The sequence below is a fragment of the Sorex fumeus genome, unplaced genomic scaffold (genome assembly GCF_029834395.1).
Source record: "Sorex fumeus unplaced genomic scaffold, SorFum_2.1 ptg000092l, whole genome shotgun sequence".
Classification (NCBI taxonomy): Eukaryota; Metazoa; Chordata; class Mammalia; order Eulipotyphla; family Soricidae; genus Sorex; species Sorex fumeus.
Window position 1 is genome coordinate 6953847 of NW_026606149.1, and position 25330 is coordinate 6979176.

The following is a 25330-nucleotide window of genomic DNA, read 5'->3' on the forward strand; positions in this document are numbered from 1 at the left end:
CGGAGAGCCCGGCAAGCTACCAAGAGTATTCGATATGCCAGACACAGTAACAACAAAATCTCCAATGGAGACGTTACTGGGCCCGCTCGAGCAAATCGATGGTCAACGGGAGGGCCTTTACCTTTACCTTTACCTTAAGGTTAGTTTTCAAGAGAACGTTTTTATTATTAAAAATCTTAAATTTTGAAAGAAGTTCCTACAAAACCAAAGCAGTATAAGGAAACAGTGTTTGATCAAATATAGACCAGGGGCTGGAGAGATAGAATGGTGGGAAGGACACTTGTCTTGAATGCAGATAATTCTCACACTGCAGATGGTTCTCTGAGCACTGCCAAGACTGATCCTGGATTGCAGAGTCAGGTGTGAGCCTGAGCACTACTAAAGGATTCATCCTAAATAAGAAGATAAACTGTATCCATATTTCACAATATTCGATGAAATACAAACGAATGTAAGAATAGATAATGCAAAATATAAAAAATTAATTAATTGAATTTCTTATTGATATTCAATATCCAAAATAGAGGATTAGGACACAACATGCTAATATTTTATATATTTTATATTAAAATATATAAATATATATAATACATATATTTTATATTTTTATATTTATATATTTTATATTTTGTTCATCTGCATACCATTGTTCCCCCATTTTGGGTTAAAGAACTTTGTTGGTTTGTGATAGCTTTGTCATAAAAATATAGACAACTTTTTAGTATCACATGTCTAAACCATTGGTTCCAAATAATTCTTCAGGTTGGAACAAACTAAAAGGCTTCCAGACATGGTTAAATTTCTTCAATGAGGAAAAAACTGCCCTTGGTTTAAGAACCACCTATTACATAATTGAATACATGCATGAACTAGACAGAGATTTTGTCAGAATTGGTCCAGAATTCATAGTAGGTGAGTCCACATGGCGGGGCAAAGGGAGTGTGTGTGTCTGCTGAGGTTTCTAATATCACCTAAATCTAATCTTACCTAAATGCCTTTTCCTTGACAAAAGGGCATGGTTTCTCTCAGGAGCACAAAGTTTAATGTTTTATTAGTCAACTGGATTATTATTGGTGATACCCTCTTTATTGATGAAGGTCATTCTTTAAAAATGATTTTAAATTTGACATCTTAAGACCTTGAGATGAGTTAATACTGCACTGAAATTTAGAAAAAAATGTCTTCTGATATGTTATGATAAGTATGATAAACAGTCATGGCATTAGGTGGGGTACAAGAAAAAGGAATGTCAGGGTCAATGTGGATATAAAATCAATCTTTTCTTCAAATCAGAAATAATAATTTTTCCTTTCATGTAGAGCACCACCTCCCTCTGTTCTAAATGCTAAAATCGATCTCTTAAGAAAATGAGCTAGTAAAGAAGTAGACAGCCACGTAGAACAAGAAAACTATAGAGTGTATGCAGGAATTTTTTTCTCATGATCCAGAAAGAGGACAGGAGGTATGACTGTGCTAGGTCCCATCCTTGGAGATGTAATTTTAACAAATGAGCGAGAAGTAAAAATTAACAACAGCATCATTCCTTCTGAGTATCTTAAAGGAACGATGACCATTTCCACGGGAATATTTGCAGCCCTTCCCAGATTTAAACTTTCAAAGTCAGTAAAAATTTCATTAACTAATTTACTTAGTACTCATTTGTAACATTTTAAGTTTTTCTAAAATCACTGGGGGTGAGGGAGGGTACACTGGGGCCATTTCAAGCAATGGTGGGGACTATTGTTCTCTGAGCTCAGTAATAATCCCTGGTGGGGCTTGAGAGACAATAAATGTGCTGGAAGTTTGGATTGGTTTCTGCGGGATACAAGGAAAGTTCCTTCACTGCTCTACTGCCTTGACAGCTCAGCAAAGTGTGTTTAGAGCAGTACTATCTATTAATGTATAATGTAACTGATTCAGTCTCTACATGCTTCTTAGAAATAATTTTTACTCTAATACTTGCCATAACTTGTAATTTGGAAATTTGATCATCAACACAAAGTGGGAACTATTTCTTTTGTGCTGTCACTGTCACTGTCCTCCTGTTGTTCATCGATTTGCTCAAGCGGGCCCAGTAACGTCTCCATTGTGACAATTGTTACTGTGTTTGGCATATCGAAGACATCACGGGGAACTTGCCAGGCTTTGCCTTGCGGGCGAGATACTCTCCATAGCTTGCCGGGCTCTCTGAGAGGGGCGGAGAAATCGAACTCAGGTTGGCCATGTTGGCTGCTTGCAAGGCAAACGCCCTACCCGCTGTGCTATAGCTCCAGTCCTCTTCTGTGCTAAACTACATATATTTTCTATGCTAAGCTCATGACTTTAGGATAATTTTATAGCAAACTGACATTGTACTCTGGTTCATTACCAAATAATTCTTACAAATCAGCTAAAATTTCAATTCAATGCTGGGTATTTTCCTCCTCCATGTGTCAAAATTACATATTTCTCATTGAAACAAAATTATTATCTCTTGAAGAATTCTCTTGTATGTGGATAGACAAACAAACAATAACATTCCTATTTTGTTTCTGGGAGCTTGACCCATTTAAAGTTTGATGTGTAGTTTATCTATAGACAAATATACTACCTCAAGAGTTTCTAATCTTACCTACATTTTGAGAAAAGTTGAATGAGAAAATGCATTCCTCTATAAATACAATATTATTGAGAGTAGTATTTCATCTAAATTAGTTATTAACAATTACATATTTAGTATCTATACATGTGAACTCATATTTTGCAAAAGCAAATGCTTTGTTTGCATACTGATATGCAAGTTATTTTTGAAACTCTCAGCAATGTAAAGTGGAAAAATTTTTATAGAGACTGAGTCTTCTTATTGACTAGTTCTATAAATATTTGTGATATGCTTTCTTTCACTTTTAATATATAGTGGAAAATTAGTGATTATCCAAAATTCTAAATAGTCTTTACTGTGCCTACATATCTCAGAAGATAAGGTTGAGTATAGAGATTTTTTAAAGGTTCTTTTTGATAAATAGTACCCCAATGGCACTGAAGAAAAATGCTTCTACTGAAGTGGTAGCTGTCTTCTTTAACTTACAGGTGATAAATGACCTGAACCCTAGGCGATCCGATGAGAATGGTATAATCTCAATGATGGTAGACATTAGTCTATGCTTTTGTGATGTTTTTTTATCCTGCTAAAGTTTTTGAAGATATCAAGTTACTGAACATTATTTTGAACAAAGCATATGATATTTAGATGAATACATGTCCATTTTTAATTTCTAGCAGCAAACTGCATAATTATTTTATAAGTGAAAAGTCAACAAAAAGGATTTATGAGTTTTATTTCTAGTTCTTGATATAATACCAAAATAAATAAATTGTACGGTTAACAAAAGACCACTTATAAATTTCTACCCCTCATATAATAAGAGGGGTATTTATATTCTTTGACTTGGATGTTTTAATATTTCCCTGTTTGGGAAGATTTATCTGTCATCGCTGTTTTGTACTGAACTATGCCACCTTTCATTTCCTTGCACTATTTTAAGACTCAATTCTTTGTGATGGAAATGTTATGGAAAATATATGTGCTGTTTGAGTCCAAAGGTTTTACTAAACTGCAATCTTCGGAGAGCAACAATTTATGACTATCACATACCTAATTGCTTTGACAGCTCATAAATAAAGCAAATGTGAAAAACAAACAAAACTTAAAAACCTGACAGTCGGTACAAGGCTGCTCTACAGAATCTTGCGAAGGGATGAAAAAGTTAACAGTGCTGCACAGGGGAAAGATAAAACCCACCAGTTGCTTCTTAAGCTGATTTGGTCATGTTCTTGTCCTTCGTCAGTTGAAGCTTGTCTCATTGCTCTTGTCAGACAGGATACATTTTGTCCATGAGAAGGGTGAAGTTACCGCTAGGTACCTAGAGGCATCCCAAATGGCTGCTCCTCGCCTGTCTCACCCAATGGGGAGATTTCTAGCCTGAACACCTTCACCATGTCCTCAGTGGTTCACAAAATCAAAAGTGAATGAGGGGTAGTGATCTGGAATCTCGGTGTAGGCTTTTCTAGAGTGGCTTGGCATATAAGTAAGGAAAGAGTCTGAGTGTAGAGAAAATGAAGTAAATTTGGGCTGGAGTGAATCTATTGTGGGTAGGCAGTGGCTTTGCCTGTGGCCTACCCAGGTTTGATTCTCAGCACCTGGTATTGTCCCTAAGCCCACCAGGACTTATTCTTCAGTGGAGAGCCGGGAGTAAGCTCTGAATACAGATGAGCATGGCCCAAAAAAGAGGAAAAGACGGAAGGAAGGAAGGAAGGAAGGAAGGAAGGAAGGAAGGAAGAAAAGAGAATTATAATTGTTTATGAAATGAATGTTTTCTACTTGACTTATCATCTTCCTTTTCTCTACTATGAAGGAGTCCAGCAGTTCTCAATGAGTGTTCAGGCATTTTGAAATGCTTATTGAAGGTATGTTCTTATTGTGATTTTCCCCCCTGTATCACAATGTATACGTTTGAATGCTTAAATGTGTTGATATGATACTTCATATGTTGGAATGCGATCATCTGTTGGATTATTTAGTACCTCTGTCTGAGCTCACGATTCATATTTCTTTGTGTAGAGGGAACATGTAAGATCTAGGTTCTTAGTTCCTTTAAAATAGGCAATATGGGATTTTTGACTATAATCATAGGCCTGCACATTAGATGTCCAGAAATTAATTCTCTCCTGCCTTTCTAAACTAGGACGTAGCATCCACAGAAACCACAGGGGCTGAAGATAGCCTCAATGCTGTAGTCTTCCTCAACACCAGGAGGAAGGGCCAGAAACTCAGCTCTGCCCTGTCTTCCCCTGTCCCTGAGTACTGCACATATGTCGTGGGAGGCTGAGGATTTATGTCCGTTTTAGTTATACAAAGGAAGGAGACGTCACTCTTGGAAAATTGAACATACCGACAGGAATTAAAACACAGGGGAAAAAAACCCCAAATTTCCTTTCTGAGGGCTCTGACAATGGGGCACATTTCTTTCATATTGCTGATGGCAATAAGGAATTAAACAAGCACAGACGGTGCCTTTGGTGGCCAGTAGGTGACTGGGTGTTCTTTAACACAATGTAGACATGGAGACAAGAAGGATGAAAAGAGACACTTACCTGATTCTGGAAAAATCTGCCAGGGAATGGCTGAGACACAACAAAGAGAAAAGGGGAAAAAAAGAGGAATAAAAAATAAAATAGAGGAATTGATAGTAGCATCTCTCTCTCTCTCTCTCTCTCTCTCTCTCTCTCTCTCTCTCTCTCTCTCTCACACACACACACACACACACACACACACACACATACACCTATTCCTCTCTGTGGGTTTTATGTGATTATTTTTCTCATCTTTTCTACTTGGTAGCAGCACAAATTTGCATGGAGACCCTCGGGCACAGACGAGAAAGGCCAGAAGGACCAAGTTCCCTCAGATGGATGGATTTTCCAGGGGATACAAGTGCTAAAAAGCCAGGGAAGAGAAGAGAGAGATTTTAGTCTAAACTAGTTTCTGAATTTCATCATGTTTCTCACGGCATTAATTAATTAAAAAAATGTGTATACGTGTTTCCTTTTGCTGAAGTAATAAATGATCACAGACTTAGCCCTTGTAAGGACACAGATTAATGATCTTTTAGATCCAGACATCTGACATGGGTCTCAGGACAGCAAACCATGATGTGGAAGGAGGGCTGCTTTCTTAAATCTCTCAGGAGAATCTGCTCCCTGCTTCTACAAGCCTCTGACATTCCTTAACATTCCTGAGCCATAGCTTCCTGTTTTCAGGCAAGTTTAGTAAGGTGGCTTTCATGGGCCATTATTTCCTAGTTTCAGCTCTGAACTGAATTTCTCAGGTACATACAATTAAATCCCCCCACCCCCAGCTGATCTAGGCTATTCTTTCACGTTTATGAGGCAACCTTAGTCATGAGCACTTCTTTTTGATAATACAATAGAATGTATTTACCAAATCCTGAGGCGAGGACTGAAACTTTGAGAAGTATCTGGTCAAAATTTAAAACAAAACAAAACAAAACAGATCAACAAAACTGAAACTTTATTTTCATTGCTAAATTAATGGAAAAAAATGATACTACTATATCTCAATATACATTGAGAGTATTCAGAATCTGATAAACATTTATATGCATAAGACTTTCTTATTTATTACCAGGATTCTATGAAGTCTATAATCAAAAATGAATTTAATCTAGAGTTTATTTGATTAATTTCTCTTCTGAGTATAGAAAATATGAAATCCAGAAAAGAAAGCCAGCAGTGACCTTGTTTCTGCAAATTCCATAAAATATACGCCCATCTGTAGGGGGGTACCCACCATGGTCAGTGGATTTGACTTAGTCATACTTTTCAGACAGTTAAGCCATGGAGCTGAATTAGAAAGGATGTTTAGATACACACGGTCACAGTCACAGTCACGGTCACAGTCCTCCCATTGTTCATCGATTTGCTCAGCCGGGCCCAATAACATCTCCATCATGAGACTTGTTGTTACTGTGTTTGGCATATTGAATACGCCACGGGTAGCTTGCCAGGATTTGCCGTACGGGCAAGATACTCTTGGTATCTTGCCGGCATCTCCGAGAGGGGTGGAAGAATCAAAATCAGCTCGGCCAGGCCGGCTGTGCGCAAGACAAATGCCCTACCGCTGTGCTAATGCTCCAGCCCTAGATACACACAATGGACAATTTTAATTATAACATCATATCTGTTTTTCAGATAAATGCCAATTTGAGGATTATTGCCTTTAGGAACTGGATGAATCTTTGAGCCTCTTCACAGATAAAAATCTGTGACTAAGCCATCTATATTGTGTAATCAAGTAAACAGGAATATCTGGTATCTTAGACAAATTGTTCAATTAGGTTTTTTTCTTGTTAAAGAAAATATAAAAGAGTTTTAAATACCTGAATAAATCTCACGAAATTTAAAGGGATATTAATGCCCTGTGATTGGGGAACTTTGAGTAATCTAATAAAGTCAGAAAAGTCTGTTAAAATAGAAACAAAAAAAAATGTTTCCTTTGGAATTAAACGCTCTTTTCCTTGACTCTGTCCTGCAGCTGCGAGGTGGGATTCCACCGGTGAAGGAGTCTGCCAGGATGTGAACAAGTGCGAGCCCTATGGACAGGACGGCCTGCTCGGGCTCTGCATACATGCCTCTATGAACACGCCTGGATCCTACCACTGCAGCTGCCCCCCTGGGTACTGGATCCTGGGGGATGAGAAGAGCTGTGAAGCCAGTGTGAGCGAAACCCCTGCCCCATGGACAGCAGACAGTGCCGCCACTTGCCTGAGACCATTTCTTTCCATTATCTCTCCCTGCCCTCCAACCTGCAGACTCCCGTCACGCCCTTCCGCATGGCTACCACGGCCTCTGTGCTGGGCCCAACTGGAACCAACAGCCTTTGATTTGGGTTCCTGGCTGGGAACAACAGCGGCCACTTTGTGATGCAGCACTCGGAGAGCTGATCCTCATCCAGCCCCTGGAAGGGCCGAAGACGCTGGAGGTGGACGTGGACATGTCCAAACACCTGGACTGCTCCTTCCAGACCAACCACATGTCAAAGGTCACCATCTTTGTGTCCCCTTATGACTTCTAGGGGGGCTGAAGTGATAGCACAGCGGGTAGGGTGTTTGCCTTGCACGTGGCCAACCCAGGTTCGATTCCTCCGTCCCTCTTGGAGAGCGCGGCAAGCTACCGAGAGTATCCCACCCCCACAGCAGAGCCTGGCAAGCTACCCATGTGTATCCGATATGCCAAAAACAGTAACAACAAGTCTCACGATGGAGATGTTACTGGTGCCCGCTGGAGCAAATCGATGAACAACGGAAAGATAGTGCTAGATAGTGCTTCCTTGACACTGTAGGGATTAAAAATAATTCACCTTCTTTGTGGTAATGGTGGAGGGACCGTGGCATTCTTGTGGTGAGCCTGGTTGCTGAGCAGTGAGTCTACACCGATCATACTGCCACTATTGCACCACTGTGAAAATATTCACAGTCACTCAAAGTGATAGTGCATTCAAGGTCAAAATGATTAATGTTGGGTCTCCTAATTTCTAACCGAAAATTTAACTGATTTGTGCAATAGAACAACTAATTTTGAATACTAAACTAATATTCTTTCTTTGGAAACTGGCACTTATGACTTCCTATAATGGGTGATCATTACACTTCCAATAAAGTGAAAGATAAAGCAATAAAGAAAGAACTCCTAATCAAAAATTGGATTTATAAGAACTGCTCAAGCGGGCCCAGTAACGTCTCCATTGTGAGACTTCTTGTTACTGTTTTTGGCATATTGAATACTCTTGGTAGCTTGCCAGGCTCTCCGAGAGGGGCGGAGGAATCAAACCCTGCTGGCTGGGCTGGCTGCGTGCAAGACAAACGCCCTACCACTGTGCTATCACTCCAGCCCTTATAAGGATTATGAGTATTAAAATGCAATCTTAGAAGTAAACATATAACATCAAGGGAAATTGAGAGCTATTGTAATATATTTGTTGAATATCCCTGTGAGGTAGACAGACAGATACAAGGACTCTCAATGAGCTAATACAACCAATATAGGACTTAATGAAGTTACCCTGTCACTACACTCAAGTAGCAAGACACATAAATTGTGGGCACAGGAACTGAGGTCTGAGAGGTAATTCCACTCAGGCCCAGAGAAGGCTGGACCCCACTCTGGATAGAAACTCCATCAGGGGAAAAGGATTGTGATAAGGACATGAAGGTAAACCACCAACATTTTTTAACTTTCTCTTTAACAAAGCTGTAGCAATAGACTCTGATCTAGGTAAAATGCCCCAATGGCGAAGCTTGGGAGATATCTAGAGGACAACTCTGGAGGCTTGTGGGCACCCTCCCATTCTGGGGGTGGCTTCCAACCACCATCTGAGTTGTGAACTCTCGCCTCTTTCTGACTCTGGAGAAGACCATGTTCTCTCTTAAACATCTTTCCCTCTCTTTCCTTAAAATCTCCAAATAAAAGTATTTTGTTCCATGTTTGTCTCCTCCTGAAATTCTTTCCTGTGAGGGAAAGGTGATGGACCCAGAAAGTCTGGATGAGGGGGTAGGACTTACTTCTCTTTCCTGCAACAAACATTACCTTGCTCCAGCCTGAATCCATGGCTCCCAGAGAAATGGGCTCGCAAGGATAATCTCCCATACCTCACAGAACAAGTGGGCTTCCTGTGTGGTTTGATGGCTGCCTCGTGGGGCTGGCGAGACATGAGGTCTATACTGCGAGAGAGTTCATGGATGACTTGCATCATTTCCAGAGCTCCCAGGCACATCCTGATGACAAAGGTGAGAGGAAAGTGCAAGACTCCTTTCTCTAGGCCGCTATCACTCTCTTCTCCCCAGTTTGGGTAACCCACCTGCAATGACTGCATTGCGTATTATAATCACTGTCACTGTCACTGTCCTCCCGTTGTTCATCAATTTGCTCGAGTGGGCCCAGTAACGTTTCCATTGTGACAACTGTTACTGTGTTTGGCATATGGAATACATCACGGGAAGCTTGCCAGGCTTTGCCGTGCGGGCGAGATACTCTCGTTAACTTGTCGGGCTTTCCAAGAGGGGTGGAGGAATCGAACTCAGGTTGGCCATGTTGGCTGCATACAAGGCAAACGTCCTACCTGCCTTGCTATTGCTCCAGCCCATATAAAAATATTTTCTATTATATTTGCCTTACAGGCGACAGACACAATGAACTCTGTAGACATCAAGTAAGCAAAATGACATTAAGAACAAATATTCTATTATTCTACTTTGTGAAGGCATCTGGAGAAGTCAAATTCATAGATTCAGAAAGTGTGATAGTGGTTTACCAGTACCGAGGGGGAAAGGAAATATCAAATAATTGTCTAATCAATATGGAATTTCAGTTTAACAAATGAAAAAATGTTCTGGGATGGGCAATATATTTTGTAATTCCTTTGATGTCACCACACTGTACATGTAAATTTGTACACCAATATATGAACTCAAACACTACTGTAGCCATATTACCTAAGCAATGAAATTTTTTAAAGCAAATGAATAAGTGTTATTAATGAGAAAAAACAGACAACTCACAGGGATAGGAGAGACAATAACAGAAACCCCAGTTAAGACAAATGACTTGCATATGGCTAACTATGGTCGGAAGCCTGGTTCCAGCTTTCCTCTCCCTAGGGTTTCTGAATGCACGTTTTGAGGCTCCTGAGGACCACCAAGTGTGGGGATGGAGTTCCCCAAGCAACAAAAGGATATCCTGGGTCTTCTTTGCATTTCAGGGTTCAAGCAGTACCATACCCTTAGATATTGAACCACTGACCAACCAAGAATCCCCAGAAGATGCACAGAGGTCTCATAACACTACTGAGATAGTCTTAGAGCATTTCTTATTACAATTAAAATATAAAAAAGATTTATATTTTCAACAGATGTCAGGGAGACAATTTTAGAACAATGAGGAACAATAACTTGCTCATCTTTTATAATTTCAGGAAAATTATGATTAAATTTTCCTTGTACATTCCCTATCACATAATTATATTTATATATTTATGCCATGTACACGCATATGTTATTGAGTAAATTCATCTGACCATACAATATCTAAGACCAATGCTTCGTGATATTCAGAACACAAAAGGAGGCATGCAGAGAATGAACTTTGCACAGATTTATTCTTACCCTCCACCAGGACCACATTATTTCACTAATTATGAAGCCATGTGAAATTTAATCTCCTAACTTCACTAGTGTTCATTTTGAAAATAGGTAAGTTATCTCTTACATATCTTATCCACGTTGTGTCTAAGCAGAGTAGGTGTACATGGATGTTCCTAGAAAATAAGCAATAAAAATTATTTAATTAGTTTAATAACAAAATGTTATTTTTAAAAGGAAGATATCACTATACACCCATCATAACGCTTAGGGCATATGTTAACGGTACCCAAAACTGGTGAGAATGTGGAAAACCAAAATTTTCCTTCATTCATTTTGAGCATGCAAAATGGCACTATTTCTGTGAAGGCAAGTTGACAAATCCAATTAAATTAGACATGTTCTTTTCCATAAGAAACTGTAATCATGCTACTTGGTATTTTCTCAAAGGAGTTGGAAATTTATAACGGAGAGAACTGCACATTAATATGTATAACTGCAATTGCTCATAATTACCATATGAGGCACAATCAGGACATTCTTCAGTGAGTAAATAAATCTTTATATAACTAAACAATGAAACTTCATTCCATATAACTAAACAATGCAACTAAAGGGAATAAACTACATCCATGTAGAGAAAGATGTGGAGTCAATTTAAATATATATTAGCAAGTGAAAAAACTTCATTGAATTCACTGCATAATATTTGAGTCTAATTACAGGACATTTTGGGAAGATGCAAAGCTATGAAGGCAGTATCATTATTAGTATTATGAATAGGCTAGGTAAGGAAGTATGAACAGGTAGACAGCAACATTTGGCATAATCTGAATGGTAGGATACTAATAAGTGCTTGGCATTTGTAGAAGTCTGTAGTTATAAAACACCAGAAGTCACTGTGATACATCAACGTAGTCACTTCTACCAAGTGGACCATTTGGGTTGGCGTGTTGATAATATGAGAGGTTAAGTATGTTTGGTGGCAGGAGGAATTGGGGAAATTTCTTTACTGACAATAAATTTTTCTGTGAACCTAGAAATGCTCAAAAAAAATCTTAAAACATTGAAAGTTATAAGAGCTATAATCACTCTAGCATATCAAAATCATGCTATTTTTATAACATCTTACTCATATAAAATGCATGTAAATGTCATTTAGAAAATATCTACCAACATTTATGTAAAGCTAAATAGTTGCAAAAGTTTTTTTTAGAATCTCAAATCATCTCTACCCTCTTTTATTGAATAATTTTTCACTAGTAGTAAAATACTTTACTAAAGTCTAATAATTGTGTTAGATTGCATGAGTTTTAACTTGCACATATTGAATGTAAATTAGGCTGTAGTTCTAGTTATGTATTCATAATAAAGATGTGCATTTCTTCTCTCCGTTGGTCAATTATGACTGGCTATATTTTCACAATGAGTTCACTGTGATTTAAAATATGCAGTACCATGTTATTTTATTCCTTCTCTATTTTTTCCTATTCATTCCTTTACCCAGTGACACACTGAATTCTAAATGGCCATCTGTCTATAGTGCATGTGCTGAAGAAAAATCTGATTTATTTACAAGGCAACATCTTGGTAAGCATACTTAGATCTCACCTAAAGTCCCAGGAAAACCAGAAATGCTTTCATCATTCATAAGATCAAATACAACTATTCCACACCACTCTGTGTCAGCTACTAGCAATGTATAAAATATTTAGACTAGATGATAGAGTCTGGAACCTGCTTTTTCGTGATTGCTTGGCTCTTACTTAGACATATGTGTAAAGCAGAAATCTAGATAGCACTCAGATTAAGATGGTCCAAGAAATCAGTGTCCCCACTATCTTAATTAAAGGATTAATTTATGCAGCACAGTTACAGATGTAAGCTAACAGAGAGAAAAGGACACTCAGAATTAGCTAATTCACATGCCTAATTTACTGAATTCAATTATGTGGAATAAATATCATCTTAAAGGAAAACAATAAAACACTGATGCTAATGACAGAGAAGCTATTTTTAAACTCTTAGGCCATTATCTAGCATTTGGACTCAGAACAGAAGGAAAGCTACAATATTCAGCCATGTTCAGCTTCTGTTTGAGGCCATTTGTGTGTTCTACACAAGATATGGCACCCCTATATTCTGTGATAAAGAAACAAAGATAATGGTAATGACCAGATACTAAATGAATCTTAATTTAAAAATACTAAAATGACAACTATTAACCTTAAATTACCTCTGTTAAAGAGTCAATACAAAGGCTGGGAGAGAATTGGGATAAGAATTGTTGTATTTGATCTTATGGAATAGTTGTATTTGATCTTATGAATGATGAAAGCATTTCTGGTTTTCCTGGGACTTTAGGTGAGATCTAAGTATGCTTACCAAGATGTTGCCTTGTAAATAAATCAGATTTTTCTTCAGCACATGCACTATAGACAGATGGCCATTTAGAATTCAGTGTGTCACTGGGTAAAGGCTGGGAGAGAATTGGGTGGAGGCTGAGAACATAGGGTCATAGGAAATGGGGTGGAACACTGCAAGTTTGCAAACCCACTGCAATTAACTATGCAAATAAGTGTCTAAATGAGAGGAAAAAAATACACTATTTTGAAGTGATCTTGTAGCACGAAGGATTCTTGTCAGTATTTCCAATATTCAACTGTGCAACGTAGATTCTCACTCAATAGAAGGAAGATGTCTCAACTTCTCACCTCTCTTCTGATGCAAAGTTTGGTGATGATGGTGGTGATGAGGCAGGAAATTCAAAAAATTGCATGAAATAGCCAGATTGGTGGTGGTGGTGGGGGGGGGGGTAGCTGTCAAAGGGCTTTGTTGGGAGTTGGGACACACTGAAATTACCCAGATAATGGTTTTGACATGAAGGAAATACCCCAGCCCCCAATACTGAACAATAAAAGTACTTAGAAGAACAGGTAAGATTCAAGTTAATACAGGTTTACTTACGAAATGTTTCCTTACTTCTACAGTTTTGTGATATCTAAATATTCAATTAATACTAGATATCCCATATCTTTGACCATTTTTCAGTAATATACTTGTTTCATGTTGGCGTTTAAGATCATCATAGCACATTACAAATATTATAAAACATTATGCTATTAACTGTATATTGAAGTTCAACTGTTTTAGCACAGCATGTGCCTTCCATGTTATATTTTCTTCTAGATTTTCAGTCACTGTCACTGTCCTCTCAATGTTCATCTACTTGCTCGAGCGGGCCCAGTAACATTATGAGACTTGTTGTTACCGTTTATGGCATATCGAATACATCACGGGGAGCTTGCCAGGCTTTGCCGTGCGGGCAAGTTACTCTTGGTAGCTTGCTGGGCTCTCCGAGAGGGGCGGAGGAATCGAACTCAGGTCGGCCCGGTTGGCTGTGTGAAAGGCAAACGCTCTACCTGCTGTGCTATCACTCCAGCCCAGATTTTCAATAACTTTCAATTTTTATGAATTCTGGTGTATTCATTGTTATCCCAGGTATTTTGAATAATATTTCACTAAAGCTTTCTTAGAACTCAATTATGTTCATCAGCTATATTCATTAATGTAGGTGAGAACAATCACCTAAAACTCACCTTAGATATTGATGGTCCTAAAATCTTTTACATCTGTATACTGAGAGAAAATTCTATTTTCACATTGTTAGAGAAATTAAAATTTGGATAATTTCTGACACTTCCCACAATTTTATCATTTTTCTTATGCATTTTTCCTCAATGAGATTGATAATTCAAAGGAAGTCTTTTACTCTCCATTCACGTGACATATTGTAAAATAATGGTTTTCAACATAAAAATATAACAGTAATTTGTCAAATTGAATTATTCATTGATTTGTCACTTCCAGTAAGCATAATGGCGTGTGTCAAATAATAAAAGTAACACTCTAGTGAATGTGTAAGCTCACAATGCTTACCACTTTGTATGACTTATTGAATTTGCCAACACATGTTTATTTTTATCTGGTGTGCACAAATAAATGTTTTAATAAAATATATACTTGTAGCTAAACACTGTTCTAATACACATATAAATAATTCACAGAATAACCTGAAAAAACCTAAATAGGAATATAATCAATTTATTAAAAATTACTATTGCTAGATTCTAGCTAAAATCTATCTTTCATCACTTTGTATATATCAATAATAGGCTGAAAATGAGAACATCTCAAAATGTAGGAAAAGGAGAGGCAGTTATATACTCAGGAGAAATTCACAATATGACACACAAAACAATGCAATTATATAAAGAAAAATCATTTAGCTGAAAACCAATAAAACCTCCATCCCATTTTTGAATTAACTTGGGAATGGTATCAGGTAGAGAAATACATCAGCATTTAGTGGTTATATTAAAATTCATTCAGTCATAAAGAGAACATGCCTTAAACAAATCAAAAAGAGGAATCTAATAACTCCGTATCAATTAGAGTAACTTGGTGGTGTTGTAAAAAAAAATAAGGGGAGACAAAATAGCTTAGCTCCCACCCTCCATTACTGAATAACTCACTTGCAAAGTTTATGTCTGCAAAGCTTTTTGTTTCTTAATATTCATATATTTTTAATCTCTTCTTGAAGTAAAATATACAGGTATAAATTTCCACTTAATATTTTCTTCATAGTTTCCTCGACATCTTCATAGGTAAGTTCATTACATATACATGATAAAGGGAAATCGTGTCACACACTTGTTCAATGTTTCGGACGTGAGAGCGATAATAATTCTGTGGCCTTGTGTGTTGCTTTCTATGGATTATTTAGGAGACCTAGATGTTGAAGAAGAAAATAAAGTTTAGATGCCATTCAATCCAGCCTTTTAATATATTGAAGAACTCATATTTTGACTAAGAGCATACAGAACAAAGTTATGCAAATTCTTAATTTAATTCAAATAATGATATGTTGCCAGCAAGTCTGACAAGAGTTGAAAAGCAATACATTACAATACAACAATCTATTGTTCAGAATTCTTTCCTGACATTTGTCTATCAATATTTTCAGTAAATAAGAAAAGTACATGCAAAAAACTGAAGCCATTATGTTAAATAATCTTTGTTATAATACAATTATAAGATAAGTGCTCTAACTTCCTCATCTCTTTTTTCAGCAGTAAATCTTTGCATGCAAGTTAAAGATTACAACTTGTAATGGAAATTTAAGCATGTTGTTGAATGCTAAAATCTAATTGAAAACCAAGAATATTTTTATAAATATGTCAAAGTTATTAATTTATGTGGAATACAAATAAGAGAAAGACTAATAGCATACATGATTTTATCAATATGCATCAAAGTTTACCTTGGGAAAAATGAGAGGAGAGATTGAATTCAGAGAAAGAAATCTTAGTAAGTGACTGGAAGTTTAATGGTGAGTAAATTCTGTGAACATTTTTTAAAAATTTTTAATTAGTGAAACACCAGGAGTACAGTTGTAGACTTACAAATTTTTGTGCTTGGGTTTCAATGATACAATGATAGAGTACCCATCCCTTCACCAGTGCCCATTCTCCACCACCAATGATCCCAGTATCCCTCCCATCCCCCTATCCCCCCCATCCCATCCCGCCTCTGTGGCAGGGCATTCCCTTTTGTTCTCTCTCTCCTTTTGGGTGCCGTGGTTTGCAAAAGAGGCATTGAGTGGCAATCATGTTTGGTCTGTAGTCTACTTTCAGCATCTCCCATCCTGGGAGGATCCTTCCAACACCCTTTATTTGATGCTCCCTTCTCTATCTGAGCTACCTTTTCCCCTAGCATGTGCAGCTGGCTTCCAAGTCATGGACTGAACCTCCTGGTACTTATCTCGGTTATTCTTGGGTGTTAGTCTCCTATTTTGTTACTTTATGTTCCCCAGATGAATGCAATCTTTCTATGTCTATCCCTCTCTTTCTGACTCTTTTCGCTTAGCATGATACTTTCCATGTAGTAACACTTGTATGTAAATTTCATGACTTTATCCTTTCTAACAGCTACATAGTACTCCATTGTGCAGATGTACCAAAGTTTCTTTAACCAGTCATCTGTTCTTGGGCACTCGTATTTTTTCCAGATTCTGGCTATTGTAGAGAGTGCTGCATTGAACAAAAAAGTGCAGATGTCACTTCGACTATACTTTTTGCCGCTCTGGGATATATTCCCAGGAGTGGTATTGCTGGGTCAAATGGGAGCTCAATTTCTAGTTTTTTTGACAATCATCCATACTGTTTTCCATAAGGGCTGAACCAGTCGGCATTCCCACCAGCAGTGAAGGAGAGTCCCTTTCTGGCCACATCCGCACCAGCACAAGTTGCTTTTGTTCTTTTGGATGTGGGCCAGTCTCTGTGGTCTGAGATGATATCTGATTGTTGTTTTGATCTGCATCTTCCTAATGATTAATGATGTAGAGCATTTTCTCATGTGCCGAACAATTTTTAAAGAGATGTGAAATTATATACACTGTCTTATAAAATAATGTTATCTCACTTAATCCCTTAAATCACTTCCCGTTAGTCGTCGATTTGCTCTGTAACGTCTCTATTCATCCCTGTCATGTGCTAGTGTAGCCCAATAGCATCTTCTGGCTCCAGGAACACGGAGAGCATCTAAACATTCATTCAGGGTCTTGACAAAAAAGTCCGACTATCTTGTACGTAGGTGGGCAGCCAGGCATTCTTTTGACGTGCCGTGCCGTGGAATCCAGACATATAAAGACAGGAAAAAGTGACAAATTTAACCTCCCCTTCAAAAAAGAAGAGAAAGTTATTGATTTTGATTAGATAAAAGCAACAAACCAATTTTTGAATATAATACATACATCTTTAAAAGAGCTTCTAGGGGACCAGAGAGACAGTATCGTGAGTCCTGAGCACTTGCTATTCATGTGCTCAGCACAGGTTCGATCCCAGCATTACACAATGTTCGTCCAGTCCTACTAGAAGTGATTCCTGACTACAGATCCAGGAATAAACCCTGAACACTGCCAGGTGTGGCATCCAAATAAGCAAACAGCAAACCCAAATTATCCCACTTTCCCCATAAAAGAATAATTCCAAATGATTTAGAAGCAAAAATAATAAGGAAACATATACCTAACTCCTACCATGAGACAAAGCAGCTGCTAGTCTGAAATCTACTTATAAGGTTCAGCAAATAGCATAATACTCGAGCGGGCCCAGTAACGTCTCCATTGGAGACTTTGTTGTTACTGTGTTTGGCATATCGAATACTCGAGGGGCAGAGGAATCGAACTCGGGTTGGCCATGTTGGCCGCTTGTAAGGCGAACACCCTACCGCTGTGCTATCGCTCAAAAGCCATAGAAAACTCAAGAAAAAAACGATGCAGACATTATGAAAGCAAACATGAATCTCAGTGCATACTTGGTAAGAGTAATAAAGTATTCCACTCCCTACATGACAATATACTCCCTTTGTCTTTGAATAATACTAAATATACACACATATATATGCAATAAGGTAAAAGGTAAAGGCCCTCCCATTGATCATCGATTAGCTCGAGCGGGCCCAGTAACGTCTCCATTGGAGACTTTGTTGTTACTGTGTCTGGCATATCGAATGAATACTCTCGGTAGCTTGCCGGGCTCTCCGAGAGGGGCGGAGGAATCGAACTCAGGTCGGCCATGTTGGCCGCTTGTAAGGCGAATGCCCTACCGCTGTGCTATCGCTCCAGCCCAATGCAATAGGATGTATAATATTATACGTATATATAAAATAGAATGCCACAGAGATCACAAGATCAGGGGCTGGACAGACAGTATATGGACTTGGTAGCTTCCTTGCCTGCAATCAACTTGGGTTCCATCGCCACACCACATGCCATCATACAGTACCTGAGCTGCTCCATGAGTGAGAGTGATTCCTGAGCACAGAGCCAGGAATGGTGTAGCTGATCTGCACAAGCAACAACAACAACAAAAACAACACCAAACCCTAACCCTCAAGGTTGATAATGTGAAAATAGAAACTGGAATGTCAAAGCTTTGGGTGCTTAGGGCTTGCACATGAGTCTTGTTCAGGAATCACTTCTGATGATGCTCAGAGAACCATATACGTTACCTTAATTTCTCTGTTATCTCTCTGGCCTCCAAATGTATATATTCACCAGACATGCATAAAACTATCTATCTGTCTGTCTGTCTGTCTGTCTTTCTATCCATCCATCTATCTATCTATCTGGGCTGGAGTGATAGCATAATGGGTAAGACATTTGCCTTGCAGATGGCCCACCTGGGTTCGATTCCTCCGCCCCTCTTGGATAGCCTGGCAAGCTACTGAGAGTATCCCGCCTCCACAGCAGAGCCTGGCAAGCTACCGTGGAATATTCGATATGCCAGAAATAGTAACAAGTCTCACAATGGAGACATTACTGATGCCCGCTTGAGCAAATGGATGAACAGGACTACAGTGCTACAGTGCTACATATATATAAAATTCACAAACATTCACATATGTTCATTTTACATACAAAATTGTGAACTAGATAAAATGAATAACTTTCTTTGGAAATATTTATTGCTCTGATAACAGGCTCCTAACAGAGAGAATTAAATATAAATTTTAAATGAAGAATTTCTATTATACTTTATGGATTTTTCAATTAAGATTCAGACTAGATAATAATGTGTTAACAAAACTTTCAGATTCTCTAAAATTCATTTAGATATTTTCTCAGAAAATGTGATGAGAAATAAATACCACATCTAAGATCTTTAATTTAGTACTTTTATTAATTTCATTTACTTTCCTGGATTTTTATATTCCTCTAGTTTATGTTTCTCTAAATTGATAAAAAAAATGAGGTTGACAAAAAATGACCACAACGATTGATGTTATTAGTAAAAGGACATTTCAGGCATGTAAAGAAGTTTTTCTACACATAATGTTTCCTGGTTTTTTGAAATTCATTTACTAAAATTATTTCATGTGCTGATAAGCTGAAAACTGAGTTTTTCTACAATAAATTCTATGCAGATTTTCTTTCTACAATAAATTCTATGCACATTTTCTTTATAAATCAATTGATCACTTGATCCCCCGTTATTCATCGATTTACTCGAGCGGGTGCCAGTAACGTCTCCATTCATCCAGTAAAAAAAATGGATCTCATTCTTTATGAGTGATAACACAGCAGCTGGAGTGATAGCACAGCGGTAGGGCATTTGCCTTGCACGCAGCCAACATGGCCAACGCGAGTTCGATTCCTCCGCCCCTCTCAGAGAGCCCGGCAAGCTACCGAGAGTATCTCACCCGCACAGCAGAGCCTGGCAAGCCACCCGTGATGTATTCGATATGCCAGACACAGTAACAACAAAATCTCCAATGGAGACGTTACTGGGCCCGCTCGAGCAAATCGATGAACAACGGGAGGGCCTTTACCTTTACTTACTTACTCATTCTTTATAAAATATGACAAAAATTATGGTCAACTTTTAAAAATTTTTCAGCATTAAATTTCCTTTTTAAAACTATCCCTGCTTGCCTATGCTCCATTGTCATATAACAGAAGTTCAGGGTATCTTAGCCCCAGTGTATTACCTGTGCTGATGAAGAAGATCCATCAGTCCTAAAGCTTTGAATAAAATAAGAAAATTGTGGTTAGAAGGATCCTGTAATTATATATACCATTGTCACTTTTCTCCCATTTCATGTTATTAATTTTAAAATATTAGTAGTTACTTTCGGGTCATAAAATTCAAGACTAACAGAGGAGAAACACAGGCAGTAGGGATGAGCAGCCAATCAGATGCCTCTCAGCTCGGCACGAGGCTTCCTCAGCTGCAGAAAGAAAATGAACCAGACGTGGAACTCACCCTCCTTGCAAATAACTACCATGTTTGGGATCAGACACAATATCACTCTGAATTGAAATATAATGCAGGTAACTTTTAATCATTGATGGATATTAAAATTATAAATAGCATTAAATAAGAGAACGATGATTACAAATCGCCAGGATGCAGGATGCATCCTTATTCTAAAATGGGCTTGAAATATATATATATATATATATATATATGTATGTATCTGCAGCTGAAGACCTCCAGAACCAGCCACCACCATGCTGAGACCACTCTCCACATGCATGAAGGTACCGGAAGAGGGACAAAGGTATGTGGGTCCCAGGGCTGAGATCTCCAAGCCTGCTCGGATCTGGGCTCAGCATCCTCCATCCAGATCCTCCAGATTCCAGTAGGCAGAGTTACACCCACCAACTGACCCCCTGGCACCGTGTAATCCCATCGACGGCCAAGACTCAGAGACTATAAAACCCAGCTCCCGGAAGCGTGCAGCCGCAAATGTGGCCGCGCGACATCTTATTGTGACATCTTATTATCTCAGTCCTACTTTGGATAAACTGGCAGGCTACCAAATGTAACCTGCCCACATGGCAGAGTCTGGCAAACTCCCCGTGGCGTACCCAATATGCCAAACACCAGTAACAATGAAGGGTCTCATTCTCCTAACCTTGAAAGAGCCTTGAATATGGCACTTTTTAATAAAATCTCAGAGCAAATTTTAATAAAATCTCAAAGGACACGTCACTGGGGCCTGCTCGAGGCAATTGACGAACAACAGGATGGTCGTGATAGTCGTGATATATATATATATATAATATATACATTTCATATATATATAATATATGGATGGAGCAATAGCATAGCGGGTAGGGTGTTTACCTTGCATGTGGCTGACCACGGTTCAATTTTTCCATCCCTCTTGGAGAGCCCAGCAACCTACCGAGGGTATCCTGTCCCCACAACAGAGCCTGGTAAGCAACTGTTTCATATTCCATATGCCGAAAACAGTAACAACATGTCTCACATTGGAGATGTTACTGGGCCCGCTAGAGCAAATCAATGAACAACAGGAAGACAGTAATATATATATATATATATATATATATATGTATATATAATTCTTTAATTATCATTATAAAGCATTTCTTTGCCTTCTTTATTAAAAAAATTAAAAGTGTATCTATGGCTGTTCCTCATTCTGCAACTCAGACTGATCCGTGTAATAAAGCGAGTCCAAAGAAATTAAAAGCTGAATTCAAAATAAAAAGCAGCCAACAGGCGTGTTGAGGACAGTTATAATGCTTTCCTTCCTTATTCTGTCCTTGTGATAAAGGAGCATATTGATCCCTTCATGGCAAATCTTTGCTTAGATTTGCACCTATAAGTGAGTAAGACTCAGAGGACTTCAACCCAGAAGGGAATTTCCTGGCGCTTCAGTGTCTATAGGCCTGCAACCTGCCCTTTCTGAAAATGTGCCCCCTTTTTCCCATACAGGCAATAGGCAGGCAAGATGGTTTTCCAAAACTTGAGTCAACACTCTTCTATCCTACCAGCTAATTAAGCTTGTCTGTTTGTCACCTTGTCTTCACTTATTGTTTACTTCGCTTGAGTTTTGGTTTGGAGGCAACATCAAACTGTGCTCAACGCCTCCTCCACACTTTGCTCAGGGCTCACTTTGATCAGGACTGATCAGAACCTAGGGTTCGTAAGAGGTGCCACATACTAAATCGGGGTTGGCCGTGTGCAAGGCGAGTGCTCTGCCCTCCGTACTGCCCGCTGGACCATTTCTCCAGCCCACGACCCTTTCTTTTCATTGATAATCCCATAAAGGGCAGTGGACCTAAATGTTTGTGGCTCGGGTAGACTTTCCTATAGATAAATCACCAATAATGTATAAAAATGAGATTTGGGTAAATTCCCTGTCAGTATAGATGCACTTCTTTTTTTCTTTATTACTTTGGAACCTATATTTTGTTTTGTTTTGCACTTCTGTCTTGAGTTAGAGTTAAATTTTATGCTATCTACTTGTAGAAAAATATTTTTTAACTGAGAAACAAAATACTGTTTGCATCTCCACCATGAACAGCAGAAAGGAGACACACACACACACAACACACACACACACACGAGCACACATGTATACCCACAGAGTTTCACTTTTTAAATATCTATGTCAAGGCCTAATATCTATGTCAAGGACTAAATTTTTCTATGCTAGAGAGGAAACGGAGTATGAAAAGAGTTCTAAATCTTCTGATTCTTAGAGCAGTTCCCTGCTATATATAATATATTTTCCTTTTCCTAGAGGGAGGTAGAAAATTCAACAGGGGTTCTGGAATTACTAACACATAAATAGTGAAGAAAACTAATTCTACCACTGAACTCCCTCTTAATAGTTTGGTGTGTGTGCGCAGAGATATTGTAAAACACAGTTTGTTCTTTCACCTTTATCCTTTTACATTTAACAGAAAATTATTCTACTTTACTAGTGGTGTGCTTGTGTGTGTGTGTGTGTGTGTGTGTGCATGTGAATGTGTGAAAGTGAACTTTTGACCTAAGAAATATTTTCATATGTTCCTTGAATCAATTGTAGAACTATGAGAAGGTGACACTATTAGAATCCACAGCAATTAATTCGGCTGGGTAAGCTCCCAGTTGAAAGGAACAAAAATAGCTATTAAAAACAATTTAGAAATGGTCACATTAAGTATGAATTTGCACATGAAAAGAACACACATCTGAGTGCCTAATACAGATGTGCTAAATGTATTTAAAGAAGTATTTTGTTCTCATTTCAACAAAAGTATAATAGTAAAGAATAGGCTCTATGAATATGTCTGGACTAGGGGAGGGTCTCGCTCAGAATTTTGCTCCCAAATGTCAGAGAATGTATAAGTAAAAGATTCAGCTATTTATGTCATTAGCACTTTTTCAAACTACTTACCAAATAATTAAGTGATCCATGAACCAGGAAAATAAGTCTCTAGGGAAGAGTTTTCTTCAAAATAGCTAAATAATTATAAATATTTGCAGGATACAAGTAAGACTCAGAAAAAAATATTCTCATTAGGTTGGAAGCACATATGTCACAGAGCCCTCCTGCAGAGAAAGGTGAGGGGGAAAATCTGCCCTAGCAAGTCTATTACTCTAGGCGAGATTTTTATTATCATCATCCCTCGGTGGGCTCCAGGTGGAACATAAATCATGAAAGAGGCTAGAATGACTTGGTGAGAAAACAGATTTTTCAGCAGTATTTATTGCCATTCTTGGTACCATGGAAATTGTATTGCGCAATAGCAGATTGAATGGATCTGCAGAGCTTGGAAGACATAGGTAAGTGACATATAATAAATTTTGTCGACATTTCTTTCTATGGGTTTAGACTCACCTTTGAGACTCATCTATTTCTTCCATAGCTTTTTGTCCTCAGGGAACTTATTTTGTTCAGGAAAATGCAAAGTAAATAAGAATCATATTGTTACAGGTGCAAAACTTTACAGAATTTGAGATGGTTGAATATCGCTTGATTCGCAGGTCATTTCCAGATTAAGGCTATAATGTGCCTCCATCCAAAACAATATAAATATTTTTTCCAAATATGATAGACACAGATTTGAGATTTCAGAGTTGATATGGCTCAGTTTCTACTTTAGAAAGATAACACTCGTGTCTGTGTGGAGAGTAAGCTGATTACACAAGATCACATGATCAGAAACATTAACAAATTATAAAGAATTTATTATTGTACATAACATATTATGAAAACCTGACTTAAAGTAAAGGAATTTTCATTGTAAATTACTATTTCTTAAACAAATGCATTAATGATGTCTAGTAGATATAGAGTTGAGTAATGATCCATGAAGGTGAGTATAAAGTCTTGTATGCAAAGAACTCCACATTGAATCCTGACAGCAGACTTCTCTCTCAATACTAGTTTTCCTCCTGGATTTTACACTTGGCATTTTAATACATATTTTAAGTAAAGCACATCTTCTAGAAGGGCAATGGAGAAGATTATCCATGACTTCTACTCAGATATCTTTGATAGCCACGTCTACCTGTCCAAATACCAAATTCCACAGGATGGTTATGTCGTTCCCAATGTTCTCCCTTTCAAATCCAACACGCCATCTTGTTGGTAAAGAAACAAAGAGCACCTGGCCCAGACAAGGTCAGACCTGAACACCTGAAGAACCTGCCACCAGTACTCATCAATACGCTGGCTTAGCTCTTCACACGCTACTTGTCTGAATGCAAGGTTCCATCCCAATGGAAAACCAGCAGGACTGTACTACTGTACAAGAAGGGAGACATCCACAACATTGGCAGCTATCACCCGATCTGCATATTGTCTGTTATCTACACTTGAGTCATCCTGAATAGGATTGGCAGAACACTAGATGAAGGACAACCATGCGAGCAAGCTGGGTTCCGCAAAGGATTCAGCACCATCGACCATATGAACACGATAACCAAGCTCATTGAGGTTTCTCGGGAGTTCAAGATGCCGCTCTGTCTAACGTTCATTGATTTAAAGAAGGCCTTTGATTCTCTTGAGACTGAAGCAGTCATCAAAGCCCTATACAATCAAGGCATTCATACTCAATACATCAAGATCCTCCATGAGCTGTATTACGGATTCACTACCAGGATCTCACCATTCTACAAAGAAGTGATCATCAATGTCAAGAGGGGTTCGGCAGAGTGATACCCTTTCATCAAAACTCTTCGGTGCCACCCTCGAGAATGTCATGCGACGACTCGAATGGGAAGGAATGGGAGTGAAGATAGTCGGCAACTACACCACCTCCGCTTTGC